This window comes from Anas platyrhynchos, chromosome 4 (assembly GCF_047663525.1).
Source record: "Anas platyrhynchos isolate ZD024472 breed Pekin duck chromosome 4, IASCAAS_PekinDuck_T2T, whole genome shotgun sequence".
NCBI lineage: Eukaryota > Metazoa > Chordata > Aves > Anseriformes > Anatidae > Anas > Anas platyrhynchos.
This window is the reverse complement of record NC_092590.1, coordinates 50,165,324-50,191,905: the sequence shown is the minus strand read 5'-3', so window position 1 is coordinate 50,191,905 and position 26,582 is coordinate 50,165,324. Positions and strand designations below refer to the sequence as shown.

The 26,582-nt window shown below is 38.1% G+C and overlaps 2 long non-coding RNA genes across 2 annotated transcripts in view; one reads left to right on the top strand and one right to left on the bottom strand.

Annotated features, from left to right (window-relative positions):
* The first annotated feature begins 189 nt into the window (after positions 1 to 189).
* On the top strand, positions 190 to 26,049 carry LOC140002481 (uncharacterized). Its single transcript, XR_011809184.1, has 3 exons — positions 190 to 751; positions 4,349 to 4,510; positions 25,763 to 26,049. It is a non-coding gene; the product is annotated as an uncharacterized lncRNA (long non-coding RNA).
* LOC140002480 (uncharacterized) overlaps positions 1,122 to 26,582 on the bottom strand; it is a 57,564-nt gene continuing 32,103 nt past the window's right edge. The window contains exons 2-3 of the long non-coding RNA XR_011809183.1: positions 5,115 to 5,288; positions 1,122 to 2,947 (exon numbers count right to left, since the gene is read on the bottom strand). This is a non-coding gene — a long non-coding RNA (uncharacterized lncRNA). The remainder of the gene's footprint in view (positions 2,948 to 5,114; positions 5,289 to 26,582) is intronic.

Genomic DNA, 26,582 nt, shown 5'->3' with positions numbered 1-26,582 from the left:
CTTCCTCCTCCTCAGCGCCCTCCCGGCGGGGCCCCCCCTCCTCTGCGTGCCTCGGTCACCGCCCCGGCGCCGGAAGAGCGCGGGACGTCATCACCCGCCGCGGCGGCGCCGTTGCGGCCGTTCCTCCTCACAGCCCCCCCACCACCACCCAGCTCCGCCCCTCCCGGGGTCTGTCAGAGCGGGCGCGAGCTCCAACCGCCACCCCTGGGCTCGTCCCCGTCCCCCCAAACTCACAGCACTGTGCCAAAACACACGTCTTTTTTGACTCTAAGTCAAAACTACGTCAAACTCTGTGGAATGGTGTCTGTTAGCTGATTTTTCTGAGGCAATCCCCTCAGTTCTGTGGTAAAAAACGTTGTTAGGGCGTCGTTGCCAACAAATAGCAGCGCATACTCCAGTTCCGTCCTTTAATTCTGTCACCACACGCTGCAGCCCTGTCCTTTAACTCTGTCACCATATCCCGTTTCCTTCCTAAGGCCCCCCCACCCCGGAATTGGACTTGGGACATCCATACTCAAATGCTTTGGTTTGGTTTTCTGTGGAAAAATATCATCACTTCCACTTGAGCACAGTGCAGGTTCATTCTTTTCTTAGCAAAAGTCTTCTGGCACTGAAATACAGGCCATTGATGCAAGCTCACCAAAAGAACGGGAACTTTTTTCTTCAAGATGATGGAAATCACCAAGGAAAATATTTTTTTTCACCTCAGAAACACCTGAGTGTACAGGTTGATAATGGCCATGATGCACAGGTATGCTAGTGATGTTTTGGATTTAATGTTTCAAGCTAATAGGGTCTATTCCATTCACATTTTACAGGAATGCAAAGAAGTTACACTTGATTTCATAGTTGTCATCTTATTTGGATAAGATTAAAAAGAACTGTCTGAGTCTGCAGCACCTCTAAAATGAACATTTGCTTTTTAAAAAAACTTCTCAAACTAATTTTTATCATGAAAGCAAGTCCACAGAGTTTCCCTCTAGGTCACAGCCCACCAAAACCTAGTCCCTTAAGAAAAGGACTGCAGCAGTGGTAACAGCACCACTATTAAGTTATGGTATAATTTGCGAGTCACCTGGCTCTGGCTGTAGCTCTTCACCTCATCCTCAGGTAGAAGACCTAAAGTGAAAGTACCTTTATACATACCTCTGCAGATGACAGTTTGATGCGATCTAGGAGGAATAAACTGGATGTTCTAGCCACCTCACTACTACTTCCTGGTCACTTGCGAAAAATTGACTGACTCTACAATCAGTAAGATTCCCTCTCAAACTGGTGTGATTACACAAAAATCACAAAAGCAAAACAGCGCAAGATCTATCAGAATTATGGTTTTGTCTTCTTGTGTCAAACACATGGATTTTTAGTGCTGCATAGTGAAATACAAGCACAAGTCAAGCGTTAAGTTATGTTGTTATCACAACAAACAAAAAAAAATAATGAAGAGAATAAGGTAAATTCAGCCCTTCCACCTGAGGTTAATGGTTTACATGTGAAAAAGGCATCACCTTTACTTCTTTAACAGAAAATTTAAGACAAAACACATCTTAAATATCTTTGACAGTCTCAGCAGCTTGGCAGAGGAGAGACTGTCCAAATGCACCAAATTCACCTGTTTGGATTCAGGAAGGGCAGTTGCAGGGCTGGATTTTACCCTTTGAGCTGTTAGCAAGGAGTTGCCTCCCTGTGTCTCTTCAGGGCAGCATAAGGTCAGAAAATGGCAACAAGGGATTGGTGTTGCAGTAATGCTCTGTTCGACTTTGTTCCAAACCTGCTTTTTCATAATGATCTTCAACATTTACATATTAATTCACATATCCATTAAGTTGGTAGGCTTGGAAAGGGTCTTTTCAGCCATCAAATCTGGGTTTCTTGCTAATAAAAGCAACCATATAATTTTATCAGTCTCTGTTGCATTATCCAGTCCTGGATCAGGGTGAGTAATTACAAAGCACCACCATTCCAGGCAGAAACAGGATGGCCTATCTGAGGCTATTTGTTCAGTTTATTTTATGGTGGTGACCTCTGTTCTGATCAAACAGTTGCTCCTTCTAATCGTGCAGTATACAACAAGTCATTTTCCGATGGTTTTATAACACAGTTTATACCTGCTCTCCCCACCGCCTCTACTAGTTTGAACTTTTTGTGTGTGCAGCAGCAGTAAAAGCGCTTGTGGCCTTTGGAGAAGGTTGGTGTTAGATTCGTCATGCTTATAACGTGTTTTTTTGTCATGGGCAAGAGCTGCTTGTGGAAGTCAGGTACGAATTGTGATGGTTTAAACAAGAGCACATTTGGGGAAGGCATGAAACTTCCTCCAGTTGCATAATAGTGCTTTATATTCTAAAACCCCTGAGAAAAACATGCTTATGATAAATAAGTAAATAATTAAGATAATGTCTTTTGTATCCCACTATCAATGTGAGCACATAACCCAAAGCTGTATTTGCCATTCACAGAGCTTTGAGGTGGTGGATTGCATAACTATAGAAAGTCAGTAATGGGATCTAATCAGGAAAGTAACACCTAACAAAAACATTTCCTTTTGTGAGCCTGAGATTGATTAGCTTTAGATATTTCTTTTTGTTACTAGCATAAGGCTGCAGAAAATCTTGAGAAAAACACCAGTCCTTTGTTACTTTTTTCATCTGTGACTTCTACTTGAGTATTTATTCAATTCCCTTCTAGTTGTTGGTCACTGCACTGAAAGCTAAATATGAATAGTAGATAAATGTGAGGTTTGAATTCAGTGAATGCTTTCGGGGACTGTCTTCGGGAGGGAAAGATTCTTTAAAAAGTTCTGTGAGACAACTCACGTGTTTAAACCTACGCTGTGGTGTAAGTATCGGCATGGATTCTGCTTTCAGTTTCATTTACAAGTACAGGAAAAAGTATTACCATTGCAATCAGGAAGCGGGGATACTGACTTGCAATTACGCTGATACAGGAACTGGAAGAAAAAAAAGATATTATTGGTTTGTGTCTTGGTAACCCTGACAACACACACACTAGCACAGAATATGCATCCTTTCAGACCCATCAGCCCAACTTTTGCCTCTGCCCTTCTGCTCTGATTTTAAATACGCACCCTCTCCTTCCGGATTCATACACGTGGCATCTAAATCAACCTACATGTGCTCTGTGCCATGCCATCCCGCAACCCAAAACATACCCTTTCCACACCCAGCTCTTACTTCTTACATATTTTTTCAGCCTAGAATTTCCCAAACAGCAATCAGAACGTGTGAAATGATCTGTTGAGCGCTGGAGGAAAAAATGGGTGAAGGGAAGTGTCTCGTTCTTGAAGTGAACAGATTAAATGATGAATATTACTTTCATCTTTGAAAACTTCTGTTAGTAATGCACTGAAATGATACTTTTGAGATGCTAAAATGCTTTCCTTTTTGGCATGGGGTAAATTTATTTTTTCCTCCATTTTTGTGAAATTTTTTGAACGTTTAACCCCAACTCAGGACTAATCCAGCTGCCTCAAAGCTGCCTTTTCCCATTGTCTCCCTATAGCCAGTTTCAATAGTAATTTCTCTCTCTCTCTCTCTTTTTTTTTTTTTTTTTTTTTTGTGAATACGGCTGATTTGCTTGATTTTCTGTAAGTGCTAAAGAGCAACAACCTCTTAAAAAATCTGAATGCTCTCAGCTAAAACCACACCCCCATTTTTATCTCTTCATCTCAAGAATGAATGCATCTAGTTTTATTATTTTTGAGAGTAGGAGGAACGTAGGAGGAGCACAGAAGTTACACATCTCCAGATTAGATGGTTATCCAAATGAGGTAAGAAAGTAAAGCAAAACCCAAATCATGCCATTCTCACTGGTTATAGAATCAAGAGATTTCACTGGATGTCTTTGATGCTCACAGTTTTGACAGGATGCAGCTGTTGCAGCTCCTGTACATGCTGCAGTATTTTTATTCATGTTGTTCTGGGAATTGTGAACCTACAATTGTTGTGTTCCTTCAACACATGTTCCACAAGGATTGGCTCACTGAACCTCCTTGGTTTAGCGAGCATTGTTTCAAAATAAAAAAGACATATCTGAAATTGGAGACAAGATTAACTAAAATTAGTCTGTAGTTAATTCTTTTAAAGAAATAATAAAATAGAGCTTGTTCAGCAATTATGCAATTACTGATTATAAGGTCAAAGGGAGAAAGAAGGAAAAGAAATGTCTCTACATTCATGAAATACTTTTTCTGTACTATGTTTTCAGATTGTCTAAAACTCATTTTTAATAACAGTAAATTATGCAAAAGAAAGTTCTAAAATTGTTTTTATGTAGCCAAGGAAATTACTTTAAATTACATTTTCTTAATATCTGCATTTCTCCATTACAGGTTTCCTGTCAGCATCTCGACTGGACTGGCTTTGTGAGTGAAGAAAGTAAAGAAAGTCCACGCAGATTCAGAACAGAACAAGATCGATGTCAGTCTGGAAGAACTGCTTATAGTTACAGCGGCACTGTTCATCAAGGGACAGTACCTCTACATATGCAGAAGGTAAAGCATTTACATTAATACTAATATTCAAATGCATCCAGTATTGAAGACCCTTTCAAAAGTGACTTCTGCCTCCACTTGGCATGGTAAACCAGGTAACATTTTGCCATTTGCAGTGGTTACCACACCAGTTTCAATTTGAAATACACTTATATCCTCCTTCATTGTCTTGAAAATTATTTGTATTCCATCTCAGATGCTCATTTTACACATTCTGATTACTGCCCTTAAAACTTGAAAAAACATTGTGCTTGACCACTTCCTCCTGGGGAAGACTGAGAAAGTAAAATCACACCCACAAAGCAAAACCTTCAGTGAGTCTTTTATGTAATGTTTGAACTTTATAGATTTTAACACTCAGCTTGACAAACCCATCAGCATTTCATACCTTACTGAATCCTCCCAGTACTACCCAGCATATAACATTTAAACTTAAACGTAATTTAAAACATAATTTTAAACTTGAAATTCTGAAGGGTTGATGAGATAGAAATTGGTCTGAAGCATTAAGGGAGAAGAACATTAATTTTGTAATATATTTAGTACTTTGCAAGTCTGTATCTTATTTAAGAAAGAAAATTTATTAATAGTTTGCGAAACTTACTTCTTTTTTACAAGGATAAATCATTTTTGAAAGTAGTTTTCAGGTTCCTAATTTGCTTCACGTTTTTAAAATGTGAGTATACACTTTGTGAGTATAAGATGAAAAAATACCATGGCGAATTGAGGCAAATAGTATTTGATGAGCTTCTGGATCTCTTTGGGTTCCTTTCAAGTGCTTTAAAAGATAGAAATAAAAGGTGAGGTTATTGACACCTAATCTAGTCTCTATAGGATCAGTGGGGAGAAACACTGGGATTTTTTAGGGGAAGTGTTTAGGAAGGTTAACCTCTAATGTAGTTTTCTGTATTAAATGTATGATATAGAGTGGTACAAAATTCCCCAGATATTTGACTTGGAGAAAGTCTTGGACTGAATCTACAGAGAGTGAGGTCTACCAACCATGCAAATATAACACTAATGCCCGTGCTACTCTTTGTTACTCACCAAAACACCTTTTCTGTATCATGAGAGATCTACAGCTCCATTCCTTTGGTTTTAATTCTGAATTAGTCCTTGTTTTTTTCTAGTGATTGAACTCTACCAGGAACCCAGCTTGTGCTAGTGTGTAGATTAGTTGTTGGGGAAAGGGAGAGAAGCTTTTTCATACAGGGTCACCAAAACCTGCCAAATAATGCCCTGTAGTCTTCAGCAGAAGAAATAACTGAACAGATAGAAGAACGCTTAGTACAAGTGCAGAAGTAGGTCATTGCCATTCAGTACTACTCATATATTCACCACGGGTCCTCTGAAGTTTTGTGTTAATCCCAAGCTTAGTGCGAGAGCTCTCATGCCAAAACTACCTGTATTAAACATCAAAATTTACCTGTCTAAGTCATGTGTTTTGTTTCATTTTGCTTTTATTATTAGAAACATTGAAGCTAGCACGCATATAGACTACACAAGAATTGACTAGGAGGTATAACATTTCTTACATTTTATGTTTTGCTTTGAGGCTTGCCGGTCTTTAATGATAATTTCTATAGTAACCATTTTTAAGTAAACAATTGATCAGTTCTGAAATTTGTCCTTGAAATTGCTGCTCTTGGTGCAGCTCAGGAGATCTTAATGGAAACAGCCTTCTGCTGGGATTCAGAATAACAAGGTTCAGGCTGTTGCTCTTCTATCTTCATAGAAAATACTTAGAAAATACCAGGCTACTTTATCTCTGGACAAGAAAGGGAGTGACAGTCTGTCTCTGTCTTTCTGTGAAAACCTTAGTAAGACCTTGGTTTCAGCGAAGGCAGTGTAAGTCTCTGTGATATCTCAAAATGGTGCATAAAATGAAAGAAAATTTTCTTTCCCAGCGTTATAATGACATTTAGAAAAACTGTCTAATAGCCCCCAGTTGTCCAGAATTGTCCAGCTACCCAGGATCCTGCAGAGCCTCTTTTTTTTTTTTTTTTCAAAACAAAACTTTCCTTACCTTGTTTATTTTGCACTATTCTACTTATTGGCTTATATATCTGCCATTTTGCCTTTACGTTAGTTCATTTGCTTTCAAAAGCCATAGATTGCTGTCTTTTAAAAAAGAAAGATCAAACTTTCTGTCATTTTAGTTTGCCACAGTAGATGGAGCTAGAAGCTGGCAATCCACGTTCACCTAAAACTAGTCAGAATTGAAGGACAAATTAAGGGAATCCTTATGCTTGGAAAAGACCTCCAAGATCATCTGGTCCAACCATTCCTCAACCACCAATATTACCCACTAAACACAGGTTAGAAAGAAAAAATACTTAAAGCATTTCATTCTTAAACATACATATCCTTTTTTTAATTATTATTATTCAGCATGCAATACATAGTGCTTTGGTGTTTGTTTGTTTTCTATTTATTTCCAGCAGATTAAACAGGGATTTTTTTTCTTGTATATATGAAACACATTTAAAATACTATTGCTTTTAATGAAAACTAGTTACAAGGTTAGGTGCTGTCTTGAATAGCTTGGTGTTCCTGAATTAGTGTTCTTTTCAATGCAGATTTCACATACACAGGAGGAACATTGCTGATGAGGTAAATTTTCATCTGTCACCTGTAGTTCTCTTATTTTCTCATTCATGTATATGAATTCAGTTATATTACTAATCAAGAATGTATCACTAGGAAGACTCTAAAGTACTTGAAAAGAGGGCTGCAACAAGTCATAATACACGTTTAGCCATAGGTGTCATGAGAAGGCTTATAAGTGTGTTGAAAGTACATCTGGATTGTTTATTTTCATTTGTTAGCTTAGATACGCAAGCTGAGACTAAAATTTATTTCTCAGGTGTGTGATTTTCAACTATGCATGAGATACTACTTTTTAATACTTAACTTTGTATTCCAGAAGTCTTTCTGAACACAAATTCAAATGTTGCTACAGTCTCCCCAGGTTCTGCAAAGCTCTTACATTCTATTGAATATCAGTCAAATTTCAAATGTCTTCTTCACTCCATTTGCATTCAGCAAATAACTTCTGTATAAGCTCTGTGTACTCTAATTCCACATCTTGCACGCTGCTTTGTTGGCCAGTGACTGTTACAAACTAGAAAAAGCTCTTCGTAATTTTTCAAACATTGTACTTTATCAGCATTACCTAGTGTCTTAAAGAATTTTTCACATTCTTTATTTAAAATACCTTTCATTTAAAACAACTCGTGTAAAAGCAATGAAAACATTTTCCGATAAAAGTACTTCCAAAAGAATTACACAAACACATTCCCACAAGAACAGCGAATAAATTGCACATCCTGATTAATCAACAAGTCTAGTTTTCTCTTTGTTAATACTTTGTTAATACAGTGAGAGCTGGTCTTTTTGCTATACACCTCAATATGGCAGTTTTCAAAGATTGTTAGGTTAGACATTAGATGTGATATAAATGCATTTAGAGAATTCTGATCATAAGAAAAAAGTCTGAGCCTAAAGTGGAGCTTTTAAAGAAAGAAAAAATAAAAAAGACAATCTCACCTTCTGGCTGGAAGAAAAACACTTCAACAAACCAAATTCAGATGTAGACTGTAACTTCATAGCTGAAGCCCTGACATTTATCCCCTGCTGTACAGGAGTATACACCGTAGATCTTGTACCCCAAATTAGCATCTGACTGTTACGGTTTAGTCTTCTCAAGCATGAATCTTAATACCTTAGTACAGGTAGGGTCATCTCAATTTTGCATAAGAAGGGAATTTCCATGCTTACAACTATAAGCATAACTATCAGCATACAGAGTAATCTTCCTAAAACAAAAGCTTCTGGTTTCTTTCTAGAAGCTTGCCGTACTAGTACAGTCTTTCATTGAAATCTCTTACATCGTGATTGGAGAGTGGTACCTCTTATTTTTGTGCTACACCTCAGGAAGGATCTTTCTCCCAGCTGCATGTAAATGGGTTTCTAAAAGCTTGTTTTGAATGTTTGGATCAGGGAAAATGAAAGGCTTTGGGCTGTCAAGAAAATGAAAAGTTTTCATTCACAAATGTGAGAATGTAAATAAGTCTGGATGAGTATTTCACATACACTAAACATAAATATCTCAAAATAGCAACCTCCAAAGAGAGGGAAGATAAATGAGAACCAGGAAAGCTTTTATGAACTTTACACGATTATATGCCAATTCATAGAAGGACAGGTAGAGATTTCTCTCTGCATTCGAATATGTAACTCCTCTTGGCCACAAAACTGGATGTTCAGCATCTCTGAAAAGTGTATTTAATGTACATATGCTTCAAATACATAGGAAAGAGACATACTGCATTGTATTAAGATGAAGTTTACAATCAGCAGTCTGGAAAGGCTAAAATAAATGGCCTCTGCAGTCATAGTCTTTTGCTTTTTTACTCATTGCTGTTTCACCTGGTGTGAGGAATAGTCTGCATTCTCAACAAATATCTGTTCAGTATTTTGATTTTTCCTCTATCTCCAGTATATGATTCCTGGGATTATTTACTACATGTTACTAGTTTTTCTGTTTTGTTTGTTTGTTGCTTGTTTGGTTAGATTTGTTGTTGTTGTTTATAATTACAATCTAATCATTTTATTAGCCAAGCGTTTCAATGAGTAATTTGCACTCAGCCCTCAGTCTTGTCTTAAGTTGGATTTTTTATTCCAGACCCATCTGTTACAGATGAAGGTATGATTATCTCTACATTTTACACTTAAAATCCAAGACATGTCAGGATTCAGATAAAACTCTTCAACTCATTTTTTTCAAAATGACCTGATTTTATCATAGTGTTGCATTTTTTAACATTGTGTCTTTGCAAAACCCACCTCCTGTTAACCTCAGTTGCAGCTCTGAGGACTCAATTTGTCTCCAGATCAGAATTTTGAGTTTCAATCTAGACATCCATAAAACCATTAGGTCACAATTAGTGATTCAAAGCAAGAAGCCAACATTTTTCAAATAGCAAATTGCATGCAAATTAGACTGGAAAATTGTGCGCAGATTTGTGTCAAATTCAGTGTCAGCTGAAAGGAGAAGAAATTGAAAAATTTTGGAAAAAAGTAACTTTTTGTTAGTACTGAAAATGAGATAATGTGTTTTCACTTTGAAAAAAAAAAAGATTTTCAAATTTAAATTGGATTATTCATTACTCACATATTTTTATTCAAAACACTTTCAGAAGAAATTTGATTAGTGTCTTACAAGTGTTTTGTGAGAAACCATGAAATTCATGTGCTTCAGAGGCTTCTCTGATGCTTGAACCAGCTGTGCAGCTGGTGTCTACAGTGGGCAGGTACATCCTAAGGCAGCATGCTAGTTGCTAACAATGCAGTGGGGAGGGACAGATGGTCTCAAAGGTACCTACCAAGTGGTATTGCAGGTCACCAAAGTAGATGTGTCCTTGGAAGCACAGATTCCCTTCCCAATTTTCAGCCACTCATTTGCCCTGTCTCCTTTCCTTTCTTCCTGTCTAGGTTCCTTTCCCCCCATCTTTATCTCATTGTCCAACTCCCAGTCTTCTGAGCCTGTCACATGGTCTTCTCTTGATTCAGAACCTTACTCCAGGCACGGCACATCCTTCCCTGTTGAGTCTGCTTTGGACATTCAGTTCCATCTTTCCTATCCGTCCTCAGACTGATTCTTCAAATGCTCATTCACCAGCCCCCAAACTACCAGCCCCATCTTCAAATTTCTCACACGCAGTGTCCTTTCCTGTTTCTCTGTTCCAGTTTACCTGACTGGATGAGAACAAGCAGATCAACTGTTTTCTTTCTTTAGTAGAGTTTTCCTTCTTTTATTTCTTTCTTTTTCCTCTATGAACGCTCACTACCATAAATGAGATTTTAATAGGAGTTTACTCTCTGGAGGCAGGATCAGCATCTTTACAGAAGGTGGCAGTGTATATATATATTAGCTCTGGACATCCTGAAAAGTAATGGAGGCTGCTCAGTTTGTGCTTTTCTTTTAGAATGAAATAACACCTGTCTGAATTGGAACAGACAGTGAATCTCAGCATCGATGAAAACGAAGGGGATTTTTTCAGGACAATTAGGGTTTCTGTGTGCAGTTACAATCACCCTATGTGATTGGAAACAATCTAGGAACCTAACTTTCCAAAAATCATTTCTGAAAGGATACATTTAAAGGAATATGCAATTAATTTGACTGTCTCATCAGATCTATGGATTGATTTTTTTTTTGTTAAGTATAAATGTGGGTGCATATACCTCTGAACTGTGTATGAGTTCAGAGGTATATGTATATATTGTATATATTTGTATATATAGAGGTATGTGTATATATGTATATATATGTAATAATAATTACAAATATTTCTTTCACATAGCTTTCATTTAAGTTTTAGCCTAAGTTGGAATCAAGTGTCAAATTCCTATCTGGATCTTGACCACAAATATATTTTGTCTGGAACTTTGTAGGGTTCAAAATATACAAGAAGTCCTTCGTTCAGTGGGACATACTGCAGTTTGTACAGCACTTGTACATGCACAAATGGCAGACAGTGCTTGGCTAACTGTCCAAAACTGAGGGTGCGTGCTCATCTGGTAAAGTAAACTTTCCTGTGAGACCTTATTTAAGTAGTTCAAATTGAAGTTATTCTTCCTTTTCTAACCAACATGTGATCATTCCCTACAGTGTTTTAATAAAATTCAACTTCAGACAACTTAGCTGTAAAAGAAACTGGAACCACTTAGAGCTAAAGAAAAAAATCAGACGCTTCCCTACACTGTGGTTTCTGCTCATTTTTTGACAAATATCTGGTGCTGTCTGTATTCCCCAACGCCAGTTCCAAACAAGGGGAAGTTAAAGATTTTTTCCTCCAGCGTGAATGCAAGAGATTTATGGATATGAATCATAGTTTCTCTAAACATTATTCACTTCTTTTATTTAACATATCCCTTAATTCCTTGGTAGCCACATTTTTAACAGGTTCTCTGAGGATAGAACCATTGGATAGAACGTTGGATGAAACCATTGAATCACGAGGATAGAACCTGTGTATTTCTGTGTGTTGTGTGGGTCATGCATATTCACAGAAATAGATAGCTAAAAGCCATGCAATTTATGAATGATTGGCTCTGCTATTTAAAATAGCAAACTTTTCTGCAACATTCTTACATGAAGAAACACAGAGACTTTGCCTCCTAAGAAAAACCCTGGCCTTACTAGTTGTATAAGGAACTGATTTCGCTATTAGTACTATACAGATCCTTCCTGATGGGTAGTCCCAACCTCAAATGCTTGCGCTACAGGCCAATAAATGTTACAAAAGGTAAGAGAGGAAGCAGGTGCAAAAAGATTTAGTGAAGTAGAAAAGGACACACAGCAGGTTAATGACAGAGCCAAGAAGGGGACCCAGCTTCTAGCTCTGTGACTTATCCATTGACAATGTTTTTTTCTCTCTGGTTTTGCTCCTGTGCTTCTCTACACGTGGCCGTTTGCTATAATAGATAACTTGCAGTGAGCAGTGTGACTCTAATCATTTCTAGCCACCTGTAATGTGCAATTATAGATTCAGTGTTTTTTACTCTAAGCAGCCTGAATAAAAGAGGGGAAAGAAGTACCATTAATGCAGGCAAGTTGTATCCAGATGTAATTGTATGGCCTGAATGCTGCAGTACCTGTGCAACAAGCACACATAATTGATATCCTGTTGTTTTCAAATGTTGCTGAGGCACTAATTATCTTTTAGCATCCTTCACCAGTGCAACAAAGGATGGAGAAACACCTCACAAGCTTTTTATCCTGTAATAGTTGGTCACTAAATCGAAATAGCTGTAGCAACACTGTCTTTGATTACTTAAAAAGTTACTTTCTTGGCCCACAGGAACATTACATTTTTCTGTGTTGAGATGCACAGCTTCTCAGTGCAGAGTTTTCTTAACAGCAGGTGGCATACTTCTCCCGGCTGACTGACGACTTTGTAGAGGCAGCATGTTAGTCAAAACTAGCTCCAAGCAAATGCTGATAGCGACGTAGCTCAGCACACATGGTAGCTTTCTCTGCCAAAGCTCTCTTTTATGAAAAAATTAGGCATGAACATAAGATTTAGAATAAATTCGATATAATCTGAGGCAAACCTGCTTTTCACTCTTTATATTTGTATCTTTCCATTTTTCCTGGTGTCTCTCCCTGCCTGTACTTTTCCCACAGTTCATTGCAACAGTCTTTTTATCCACTACTGCAGTTCCATCTGCACTAGGCTTCTGCTGCAGTTTCAAATGGGTTGCTTGGCCTCGTATGCAGGTGGTAATTAAACCCATAGTAAGTCTTTGCTGTGTGACACAAACATTTCCTGCTCCTCCGGTAACCAGACTGAAAATATTTGTGTAATTTGGTGTGGAATAACTGCCTCAAAATCTTACAGAGAATATCTAACATCCATACAGAAAAATCCAAAGTATTACAGCTCTTGTCACTTTTGTAAATTAAACCCCCTAGCTTCCAAAACCAAGGCATAATAAAAAGCTTTTGGCATGAAGAACAGCTTCCTACTTGCAATAAAATAAACAGTTTCTAAAATACTCTATGCTAGCCAGTGTCTCTGCTGCAGTTTGACGTTGCATACATTGTTAACTTCAGTGTGGCTATACACAGAGCACACAATTAAGCATGTTTGTAATTCCTATCTTAGAAGACCTGCCAATACAAAGTCTTGACTACACAGACCTCTTGGCAGATTCTAATTTTGATTCTAATTTTGATTCTAATAAGATTCTAATTTTGACTTGACATGAATGAATCTCTAACTTCGGCTATTAGTTTTCTCAGAAATAAATAAATAAATAAATAAATAAATAAATAAATAAATAAAATAAGACAAATTATTGTTTGATTATTCTCCAGGTTTTCATCTTTTTATCAGTGATCCATTTCTCTCGTCTGGGCCAAATAAGCAGAGCACTTTTCAAAAGCATGCTGTTTTATCTAACTTGGTTTCCAGTGAAACCAGACAAGTTTTAGAACTGACTTTGGCATAACCAGAATTAGGCTAATACTGAGCATATTTCAAAATCCTACAGTGAGGACCTGATAACCTTACTGAGTTCTCAGATAGCTGCTTAGGCAATATAGGTGCCCAATAGACAGTATCTTCCGATTTGTCTCATTTAAATCTGTCCTTGCCTAACTTAAAATGCAGTTATGTACTAAAAGGTGCAAGTACTTGTTTTTCCTTTCAGAAGTGCAAGCAGATAGATTGCCTATTTGATAATTAGGAATCAAATAAAATTAGTTTATTTTTCTTTGAAAAAAAAATGACAATAATGAATGACATATAAATTCCTTTGGAAGCCTGTTCTAAATTTCAGCTTCTCCAATAAACAATTTTTAGTTCCACTGTCATGTTGTTCTACGTTGAATTTCTGACCACCTTGATTATGAAGTTTTCTTTTCATGGGTGGCAAGATAAAATGACCTAAGTCCATGTCAGTGGAATTTTTGTTTGTTACCACACAGTACAATAACTTCGTGTTTTTTCCAAAGAGCAGAAAATTCAGTTCAAAGTCTCATGAATAAATGCCATGAAGACTGATAAAAATACATCTTATCAGTAAAACAGTGAACATTACTAGCCATTGGCTTCCACATTTGTTGTGCTAAAACCATGGCAACTACAAATCTTTTTTAGGATCTAAGTTCATAGATCATAAAGAAGGAAAGGTCATTCTTGAATTTCCATAGAGACAATACCTTAACTTTAGAGGCAGACCTGTTCATAAGCTGGTATCTTTCTGTTCTCTTTGTTCTCTTGATTTTATTCTGGGTTCAAATAGTCACATTTTTAATGGAGGCTCTGTTTACGAGATACCTTCTAATTCACATCTTACTGCTGCACGAAATCACATGCCCATCAAAACAGATTTGCGGGTCCGATTCAGGTTACATTAGTTTAGATTCACTCCGTTTCATGGGATTCCCAGTGTAAGACAAAACGGGGCCTGCAGGATCAGAAATGTTACTTTTGTTTGGGTTAACGGGAATAGAGTTGAAGGTTTGAAATTCACTGTCTAGAAGCAAAAGCACCAGTGATAATGATGGATCCCATGCTTTCCATATGCAGGATTTTAACTGAAGCCCCACTTCTTCCTGCACATCCACTTTCTGCTCACACTGTGTTCCTTTTTACACAGATTTTGTGACAGAAGCAACAACACAAGGAACATGAGGCTTGGTCTTTTTGACACACATTGAACTTTGTACATTTTCCAGTAGGGTTTCCAGGAATTATGTTAATCATCTTTTGGGTTACATTTTCAGTCCTTTCAAGTTTTTAGATTGAAGATTGTTTCTTATGTTTGGCAGGTTAAATTCAATACTCAGATTTGCATTTGCAACCTGGAAGACAGGGAGCAGGTGTGGGTGTAAGTGCGTGAACATGTCACTGTGACTAACACAATCTAATCTGCACATTTCTAGAAGTCAGAGGGAAATAATAACCACTGTAAAAAGGCTAAGTCTTTCAGAAATGGGCACTCTTGGTCTCTGAGAAGATGTCGGGTATACTTGCTGGTGTCAGAAATGGGCATTTGTCCGTGTAGGTCATAGTTGAATGCTAGTTCTAGGATTGCAGTGTTGTAATTCGTTAAATTGTTTTGAATTCTTATTGGACATTGGTCAGGGATATCAGATTAAAAGATATATATTGTTTGAAAGGTTTGAATATTCTAAGCATTCACTGTCTTGACCAGTGGCCCCAGGGCCACTGAATGCAGTTGGAAGTGAGATTTCCCAAGGCTTCAGTACAGCCCTATCTCAGACTCCTGTTATGAATTTTACTGTTACCTTCAGTTAGGAGCTCAGATGTGCTGGTGTATTTCTCCTCAAGCAGCCGTTATTGCATGAAGTAGACCCAGTCAACTTACTGGACGGTTTTCACATAAAATGCCAATTTGTTGAATCCAAAATGTTTCACTGGGAACATCACATTTCTGATAAACTTTCACCAAATCTGAGGTTAAGTTTTCCACAGACACATACTGGCTTTAACAACATGCAGGAAGACAAGCCCTGTGCTTGCAGGATTTATAGTTATGGAGCACCTAGTCAAGTGAAGCATGAGTATCAGTGTTCTGGGCTGAATGGCCATGCCAAAGCATCCAGGCTCCTTGACAGGAAGTTGTGAACCCCAAAACTCATACAGTGGTGACAGCAATGAGGCTACAGTGCCCAACCCTGAAGCAGGACACTGGAAGCTATAGGACTTGTGTTTGTGTCAGGCTCTCAACATTTTCAGGGTTCCTGTTTTTACACAATGAGCTGAGTCCTTGGTCCTGTCTCAGCACTAGGCTCTCCACTCGGCCAATAACAACTGTGAGAAATTTAGTTCAGCACAGAACTTGCACGGCTTCCAAATTCCCTGCCCAGGGAGCCAGGAGTCTGGCAGTCTGAGGCAACCCTGGCATAGAAAACACTTACTAAGACTTGGGAGGTAGATATAACATATAAATCTAACTAGAGACTAACTATTTCAGAGCAGGGTAAAGGGAATCACCCCATTACCAAAAGGAACACAGGGCAGGATCCTTTGGGTTAGATGACATGCATTCTTAACTTTGTGGCTATATGAATGAGATCCACACTGACTTTAAAGGAAGTCACGAGTCTCTTTGTAGTCGGATTGGCTAAGGTGCCTCCAGACACCTGAAGCTTGGTAAAAGGAAACCCACTGTGTGTTTGCAGCTCTCTTAGTTGCGGAGTTCACTTAAAAGATCAAGTCAGTTAAGGGCAATTCTAAATTAGTTCTTTTAATTTAATTGCATGAAATATTTTGGAGACCTATAGATAGATCATGAATACGCTTGATTAGCAAAACTGAGACACTGTTGGTGTTAGAATAAAAGCCATCTGAACAGAAAGCAAATGTCAAGGACTCGGGCTGGAGGGCAGTGTAGAGGAATGGCCTAGAGAGTATAGCCACTGTCTAATTGATCCAAAAGACAACACTAAGAGCTTCATGTGCAAAGAGTTTGCTAGTATTTCTTTTCATGACTTGAGATGAATTTTCTGGTTAGCATTGAAATTTAGGAAAAAATATATATATGCTTTTCAGGCTTTGCAAAGCCACAGCTGTATCTGCTGCCTCTTTCTAATTCCTTCATATCACTGAGTATCTGGACCAATCCTTTTGTTACTTATTTAGAGAACCACATGAACCGTATAGAGCTTTGGTAGGCTTGATCGCATTTTTTGGTCCCAGATGAAATTCTTTGACTCTTGGAAAGTACTGAGGAACTTTTCTTTTAAAATCAGGCATTCCTGAAGGCTCTCAAATTTGGTACCCCAAATCACTTGTCCAATTTGAAAATTGTAGCTAGAGTTTGAAAACAGTACTCTAAAGAAAACAAGCAATCAAAAAAAGCAACCTTTCCTCAGATTTATATTATTTTTGAGTCAATTCCTTGGCATTAGCAATCCCAGGTTCCAGTGTTATGTACTACATCATAACAAATACAGGTCAAGGAGAACATACGAAGGAAAATGGCAATCAGCAGAAATAAGAGTTTTTGTTGCTGCTGCATATCAAATTCTCTTCTAAGAGATCACGACATGCTGGTAATATCATTGGGGTTTGATTCACGTTTAAGGGAGTAGTGGACCTGGAACTGCAAGTCAGAGATCACCTAATAAATGTGGTCTGTTTGAATGCTGCTTGAAAAGCTTTTAGCTGTTAAAAACAATTGATTTTTTCAGACACAAAAGTACACATGCTCAGGTTTGACTAACTGAACTTTGCTTCTGAGGCTTAGACAAAAATGTTGAAATATTTCACTGTGTTTTTAGATTAACATGCAGGGACTTAAAACTTCATGTTGAGCTCATGACAGTGGGGCCTCAGAATTCATTACAATATAGTAATATGCAGGAATTGATTCTCTTTATGTCAGTGAGTAGATGAAAGTGTCAGCTTTCAAAATCTCTTAACCACACTGCTTCAAAAAAATAGAACAGCCTCAGTCCTAGCTGTAGCAGGCCTGCTTGGTAGGCTGCAGAGCTGTGGACCCTGTATCTTCTGGTTCATCCTTACCCTCCTGCTCTCAGAGCTTCGGTGTTCCCTGCTGGGATATCTGGGGGTGAGTCCTACCTCTATGCAGATGTTGGCTTTGAGGAAATTGAAAACTTGGATTCTGATAGGAGTGCTGGAAGCAATATTTTCAACTACGACTATGAAAGGGCTTTGTTCAATGCATGGGATGGAAAGGATTACACCTTCCCTGCACATTTGTCTATCTCCCTTGGGCAATAACTAGCAAAGCTCCAGGGAAGAGGACCTACAAATGGTTCTATAAACTTACATTCCCCTTTTAAAGTACCAGCTCAGGCTGGTACTCAGCTGAAGAAATCACAAAGGCCAAAGGGGGCATTTGAGGAGGAAAATGCCACTCCTGCTCCAAGGCTTTTGTTAAAAGAAATATCTTTCCAGTTTCCAGTGTTGTGAAAGCTTTACATTTAAGAATTGATTACTGAGAAATGGAGGGCAGAATGAGAACATTTACAAGTTGTCTCAAATAGATAAAATAATAACTTTGTGAGAATCAAACCAATGCAAAAAATCCAGAGATCCTAACAGAAAAAAAGCAGCACAAGTTCAGAGAACAATTATAGCAGGAACACAAAATCTGTTTCTATGGAGATAGACATGAAAGAGAAAATATTTGTCAACTCCACAGTTTTTAGGCCAAAATAGGAAAATTGTGAGTTTACAATGAAATTAAATAAAAAGGAAGACAAAGTAAGAGTGTACTGCTGAGGGACAAAGGCTCTCAGTGGTGCTGTAGCATTTGGGTGTGTCAGCTGCAAATTTGGGGAGTCCATGTAAAATCACAGAAATTTTGTAGAGGTCCCACAGTCCCACTAGACATGAAGTAATTTCTTCAAGTCTTCAAGAGTTTGAAGTTGGGAGCAAAAACAGTGATTTCCTAGTTCTAATCACTAGTTAATTTTCAGCATGCTTTTCTTCAGATTTTACCACACACATGCTTAATCTTAGAAAAAAGTTTGTAGTCATGGCTTTTATAAGTTGGAGTTCACAGATATACATCTTAAATGAATTCAGAATAAAAACAGCCCAAACACTTCCTGCCATTTGTCAGAAGTTTTCAGTATCACTTTCATTGCTAAACCTGAACCGCATCAAACTTAGAGAAGAAATATTAACAATCTCTTACCAAACAAAAGCTTTCAGCTTTGGCTCTCTGCACTGAATGGTACTATACTGCCAAAGACAATTGAGCTACAGTTGACTGCAGTTGGACTTTTCCAGGCACAGTGCCATCAACAACTCCTTGAGGTTGAATGCCTTTTATTAGCTATTGACAATAAAGTAGCCACAACAGAGATGGATTGGTGAAAAGAATGAAGCACAGAAACTCTTGAGTGAAAGTTTTCAGAGAACTTGGAGCAAATCTGTTAAGGTCATTAGAAATATATGAAGTGACTCACAGCTAAACCTATGCATAAGTAGAATAGATCCAAAAAGAGTTTATCAAAGAAGAAAACGCACGAAAAGTGTATTAAAATTGAAATGAAGCACAGAAACAGAGTTGCAACAAAATCATTGCTGTGTGTACTACTGAAAAAACATACTAATCTAATATATACAGTTCCATGTGTATCAGTTATGCCAACCACTTTTTAATGGTATTGTAAAGAAGAATGCAAGCAGTGAGTATATGAGATTCTGCAGATTTGTAACATCGGCGGGATATAAAAGAGCAAAAATAGGTAGATCATAAAACTCAGAATGACAGAGGCTGAAAAGCTCAGGCAGCAGCATGGAAATTGGAAACTGAGTGCCAAATAGTTTTGAGGGCACAAGTGAATGTGCTGGATTCCAAAGGCCTCCTGAGAATTATGTAAGAGGAAGAAAAAAAGATCACCACAGACAGTTATATCACGGAACAAACAACAATCACACCACTGCAACAATTCAAATTACAAACAGTGTATCAAAGAAAAGACTAAAAAATATTGAAGAAAAAAGCTCTTTTAACTGAAGGCATCACGAACCCAGTAACACTGTACATAGGATAATTCATTTTTTGTATCTATTTTGTAGACAGATATGCACTATACTCATACAAAAACATCGCTATGATATTTTGGAGGGACCAGTGATAAAATGATCATGTCAGTATTTCACCTAGTCTGCAGATTACCTACTTATATAGACAAAAAAAAAAAAAAAAAAAAGAGTCAGGAAAACAGGGAAAATAGACCTAAAAGATAAAATTCATAGAACTTTCCAGCTGATAGACCTCACAAAACATTGAAGGCTACACATTTAGAAATTAGATTACTTCCATTGGAAGGGCCCTACAAAGGTCCAGTCCAGCTGCCTGACCACTTCAGGGCTAACCAAAATTTAAAGCATATTATTGAGGGCATTATCCCAACACCTGAACACTGACAGGCATGGGGCATGAACCACCTCCCTAGGAAACCTGTTCCAGTGTTTAATGACCCTCATGGTAAAGAGTTTTTTTCTAACGTCCAGTCAGAGCCTCCTCTGATGCAGCTTTGTGCCATCCTCGTGTATCCTATCATTGGTTACCAGGGAGAAGAGGTCAGCACCTCCCTCCCCACTTGCCCTCCTCAGGAAGTTGTAGAGTGCAATGAGATCACCTCTTGGCCATCTCTCCTCCAGACCAGACAAACCAATTTTCCTCAGCCTCATCTCACAAGGCATGCTCTCCAACCCTTTTGTCAGCTTTGCTGCCGTCCTCTAGATGCATTCAGGTATCATAACATCCTTTTTATATTATGGAAGCCAGACTTGCAGACAATATTTGAGATGAAGCTGCACCAACATAAAGTATACTGGGAGAATCACCTCGTCTGACCGGCTGGCTATGCTGTGTTTAATGCACCCCAAAATGCAGTTTGCCTTCGTGGCACAGTGCTGACTCATTTGGGTAGGCTGAAGCAACTTAATGCATTACAAAGGAGTCAATATGAAACACCTACAAACACCTTACATCATTTTGTCTTACTTCATATTGTCTTACATCGTAAGACAAAGCAAAACCATTCTCATGCTTTTAATGCCAAAGGCTGGTACTGGCATCTGTTGCTTGATAAGGAAAATGGCTACGTCACTGTGCTCTGGATTTCATGAGACAAATTGATAGGGATGGTAGAATGCCCTAGGGATCAAACATACAGTGGCTTAAAAGCAGGACAGGCAACAGGACTCACTAACAGGATTCAAACACCTTAGAGATTAATGTCAAAACAGAATACATCAGATGAAAAAGGGGCATAGCAATAAATCCTGTGATGTCTGAAGTCAATCTTTTCTGATCAGTGGAAATAAGCAAGACTGAAGAAAAAGGAGATTGCTGGCTGACTGCTATGCCATATGCGATACACTTACTAATTTACTTGCAGTTTCCTCTCACTGGGCAAAAACAATAAAGAAGATATCTATTCCAAAAGGCATTACTAAATCATCATAAAGTCTTTGTTAAAAAATATTTCACATTGTTCTTTTATGTCAGCCTACTGTGTATAAGCCCTCTGGGTGAGTCAAGGATGGGAGTGCAGAAAAGACACAGGTCATCTGAAAGATGAAGCAAAGAGTAGGAACTAACTTCCCCATTCTGAAATTCCATGGTAAATGGAATGAGAATGAATAAAAGCACATTGTTGCAGAGATAGGGACTACGACAATGTTTCTAGATATATGGCAACCAGGAGCTTTCATATTAATCTTACTAACACCCACAGAGCGATAAATGCACAACTGAAGCATCTTTCACTCTCATATATGTGCAATAATAAGCTCCACTAGAACAGTCCAGAAGGAAACTCCAGAAACTACTATAGATGATCAGAAGGCATTTTTATAAAGCATCTCACACACACAGAGAATACTGTTGCATGATGTTCTTGGAATAGCAGGGCTAAACCTGAGATACTATGAGATACAGAGAAGATTTTTTCTGCAGCAGTCCTAGATCATAAAGAGAAAACTATGAAAAATGCATTTTTCCTTCTAAGGGAAAGCACCATTTAAAGCAACTATATACCAGATTGAAGGCAGGAACTTGAAAGAACAAGAATCAGCTCTGATGACAGGCTGATAATTACTACTAACATCATATATAAAAGCAATACATGTATACTATTAAACATATTTTTGAGAAGAGATATTTTTGAAAACATATGCTGGGGCCATTAGAACCCACTGAGACCTGATCAACAAGGCCAAAACCAGATTTGCACTGGCTTCTCCTACATCTGCTTGCAAGGCCTTCTCAAGGCCTTTAGGGCTAGTATGGCGTGAAAGAGCCTTCTTCCAACTCCTGCCATGGTAAATGCCATATTAACAGGTGATTAGGGAACTACCTAAGCAAAAAGAAAGGAGTAACTTAAAAAGAAGGGGCATGAATGTGTGTGTGCCTGTCTTGAGATGGACTTTGGAAGGTATAATGTTACATTATGCAATCGGGTTGTTCAATTCATGCTTAGCTTTGAAGTCTGGAAAACATACATCCACCATCTGTAACAATATATATAGAAAATATTTCAAAACACGTCTAAAACAATTTGTTTAAAGTATGTTTTTCAGCATATTTAAGAAATCTCTGCTTTCTAGGTTTGATGTTAGAGAGAGACCACAGAGAGGACAGCAAGGTCTGCATGTTATTCAGTCTGAAGTCTTTCTCCCTCTCTTTAAAGTAAGCACTAAATACTGCATATTCTGGACACAGTCTGTGTCCTGGATTTTGGCATGAATTTCAGGTTTGCAAAACTGTTTTGGTGGTGAGGATGCAGATCTGTGCTCTTGAATCTGTTCCAGCAGAGGAGTACAAAATTAACCCACTAAATTGCAATTGAACTTATTGGAATTAGGTATTTGAATTATTAAGGTGCAGTGAAACTATGGATTTACTTGATTAAACTCTACTTGATTTAAACACTCATATTTTGATGGAAAACAAACAAACAAACAAAAAAAAAAAAAACAACACCTTTGGAAAACTGAAGATGAGTGGCCAGTCTCAGGATGACTGGCCTAACACGGGAACTAAGGATGTTCCCAAAAGGCATGCCCTGTCGTGGAATACTGTTAGCAGGTCTCTGCCTATTCTGCTACAGTAATCAAATCCTTCCAATGTTTATGTTTGCTCATTGGATGGGCATTCTTGCTCACTTTATATCTCTGAGTCCATCTCTGTTCAAATAAAAGCCATATATCTGTTTCAGTTGTTTGACTTGTTTTACATTGGAGCCAAACATCAGCGATAAGAATAGCAAACATAATGCACCGCAGCAGGAAAAGACTGGTACCTGAGCGTGTGTCTCAGACTACAGACACTTATTGAGAAATGTACTGCTAATTAAAGTTATTTTAAAAATGAACTACTGCCCAATGGCAATATAATTTACCAAAATACTGGTAAAGCACATGTCCGTAGGCCCAGCACTGGAAATAGGAGATGACAACACCTTTTTAAGCATTATGTCACCTCAGCCTGCTGGTAGATTGGAAGGGAAGTAGCATTCTTTTTGTAGGTTCCATCCACTTTAGGAAAAAGCTATTCTTCATTTTGAGGAAGAACAAAATTGCTAGTTGGCTGCCCACCTTTGTGTTTTCATTAGATAGGTAAAAAGCCAAAGAAAAACAAAGAACAAAACCACCTCCAAAACAGAACTGTGGTTACTGGCAGTAGATGCGGTCCTGGCACACAAACATCTCGAGATCTGATGTGTATCTCAAAGTTCATTAACACAAAGAAGCCTTTTGGTCTTTAACACAAATAAGAAATAGCATTAAATAAGTTGAGGGCCACAGAATTAGGAGGTCTGGGAGATCGCTGTGACAGGACTTACTTTCCAGAAGTGCTCTGGCAGTTTTCTTATGATGATATATCAAATTTGTTACTCAAACAGCTTCAGTAATTTTAGTACATTTTGGTCTGCATGTATGTACTTTTTAGTAGGAATATTAATTCCTGTGAAATATGAATATCTTTCCCTTCTATTTCTGAATGCTTTCCACTCTCTTGCAGTCTCCTTTAAGTGCAAACCACCTGGACACAAAGATGAATAGGTGTTTCTTTTTGGTAAAGGAAGAGTTATTGTAAAATTCATGGTTCAGAAAGTCCAAACGAACTGTTGCTCTACCATGGCATCTCTTCATTCTTTGTGATTATGTTGTATCATAAGAGAGCTGACAGCACAAAATGAAGCCTGTCAATAGGCAGACTGGAAGGAGATTGTTAATTAGGTATCCTTGAACATATTTCTCCACTAGGAGTCTGAGAATAAAGTTACCTATTCTGTATCTAGTCTGTCACTTTACATAGCATGATGTGATGGAAATATTTTTAAATGATGCTTCCTTTTTTGCAGGCCAGTTAGGCTTGGAATTACTGCCCTTGGTTCCCCACAGCTGAGATTGTAATACTAGTTACTGTTTGCAACTTTACAGTTGAATGTGGTTGTAAATGGATTCATCTTAATGTATGTGCAAGCGCTTCCATCTTAAAATGCAATTGCTATGTTCCTTTCTTAATACTAGGACAGCTTTGCTGAAAGTTTACTCAAAGCAGTATGGAAGAATTGAGCAACAGGAAGCTCAGTATAATACTTAATATTGTTAAACAAACAGCAGCATTGGAGTTCAAATCTCTTTTTCAGCAGTAATATGAAATGTTGGCATGAAGTACAGGACAGACAACAGAAGATATCTAGAAATAAACATGGACCCTGTATTACAAACTTACATATTAACTCCAGGGGACCAGTAGTGTTCTTGCTAACACTGCACAATGCTGCAGGGGAAAATTCCAGATAGCTTTCAAGATGCAACAGTAAATATTGAGACCTTTTCTTGTGCTAAATTTCAACAAAACAGAAAAGACTTTCATCTCCCAGTCCTTACTGCCTTTTCTTCAGACTGCTTTGATATACCCTTAGAACATTCCCAGAGCTGGTCTAAGGCATGATTTATCACTATCACATTTTTTCAGCACTGTGACTTGGGCAATGTTCCCAGTCTGGTTGCATTTCCCATTCACTTTATGGTTGTCAACAATACACCTAATTACATGTTTATATCTCACTGAGTGCCTTTATTGCTAAACTGGGCCTTGATCCTTTACATCACTAACAACAACAACAAAAAAAGCTATTTTTCATGTGCAAACACATCAGGAGCAGATTTGGGAAAGTGAAAAGTTTCTTCTTGTTGTTGCTGTTGTTTTTCAGAAGCAGCAGCTTGTATAAATTCCATTGTATCAAGCTATAATGTAAAGTCATCTAGCTTTTAAGCAGTTTTTCATGGAGCACAGAATGGTCTTTTTGAGAGACAGGATGCATTGATGCATTGTGTTAACATGTTTCTTATTAAAATTACCTGGAAATATCTTTGTCTGTCATTAGATTTATTTTGGATACATTTAAAAACTCAAGTTCAGAAACAAGGTTTTTGTTGTTTTGTTTTGGTTTTGATTTTGTAAAACCTCCAGAAATCTCAAAATTGAATTACTCTAACTCCCAGCAGGAATACTATAGCATTGCAGTAGAACGGCTCGCATCAGGAGAAGAAAAAAAAAAAAAAAAAGGAGAGAGAGAGAGTAGAAGACTAAGGAGGTATTAGAAGACCTTGCTCTGAGCTATACCAGTTACTTGCTACCAGAAGCAGTGAGTTGCGAGGCAGAGCACGACCTCCAGTAATGCACTGAGAATAGGTAGGGGGACTGAAATCCAGCAACTGGAGGGAGAAACTCCTTAAAAGCAGTAGCCCCCTCTCAGAGTGATCTTGTACTGGTGCTTTGCAACCCAGAGCAGAGGGGCAGCAGCAGGAGAGCTCCCCGGGACAGCCCAGGGAAGTGGTTGAGTCACCATCCCTGGAAGTCTTCAAAAATGTGTAGATATTGAATTTAGTAAGGTGGTTTAGTGGTGGACTCATCAGTTCTAGGTTAAGGGTTGGTTGGGATGATCTTAGAATGGAAAAGACCTCTAAGATAAATTCTGTTCTATGGTTCTGTGATAGATTCTATTCTATGGTTCTATGATCTGGAAATCCATTCACTTTTTAGCCTCTTGGAGAGAGTATGTTAGTTACTACAATTCTACAATTTTTTCCTTTTTTTTTTTTTCCCACTAGACCTTCCATTTTAAGAATCTTGAACATTAAGCCTTAAAATTACTAGAGCCTCTCCTAATTTGTTTTTGTTTGTTTGTTTTCCCTTTTCTAATAGTCTTGGTGGAATAAGATTTTAAGGCTTTGTCGTCTCTTCTCCATCTCAGCTCCGCCTAACCAAGTGTTGTCTGCACTGGGTGTATATATTCATATTCATGCATATTTTGTAAAAACAGAAGAAGAGCATTTTACCGAACTAACACAAGCAGCACTGAGGTCATGGGACAGGAGTAGAATGATCAGAAGAAATGAGAGGACATGATGGGGGGACTGGAAGAAGATTTGGAAAGGAGGAAGGCCAACAGGTACTGGTTGCCAGAAACTTGAAAGCTAATTAATTTCAACTCTGTATTTGACTTGAAATTACTAACTGTTTACATTTCAAGTTAAGAGAAGGGTCTACCTAACCAGAGCATTTTAAGTATATAGATAGATAGGCAGGGCAATTACTGTCAGAGATCATATCTGTGCTGCATCTGATAGTGGCCCAAATAAGGTACTTTGGGAAAAGTACAATGGCATGACATAATCTAGTCTCACTGAAATTTATATGTAAATATGGCTAAATTGAATGAAACTCACTGGCAACAACAACAGGGTTTTGAACTCAGGAGAGAATTAGAACACAGGTTACACCACTAAGAAGATATCTCACTTCTAGGAGGAGGAGATAACGAATCAACCAGACAGGCAAGCCTTTTGTGATGTTAGTGGGAATTAGGTAGTGACAACTGGGGATCAGGAAGGATGAGGAAAGCATCCTGGGTAGTGAAAGCAGAAGGATGGAAAGTTGCAGAAGAGGGGCGTGCTTTTCATGCTCTAAGATGTTGGTCAGTCTTTGCCTGTCCCTCAAGTTATCATTATCAGCAGATCATACA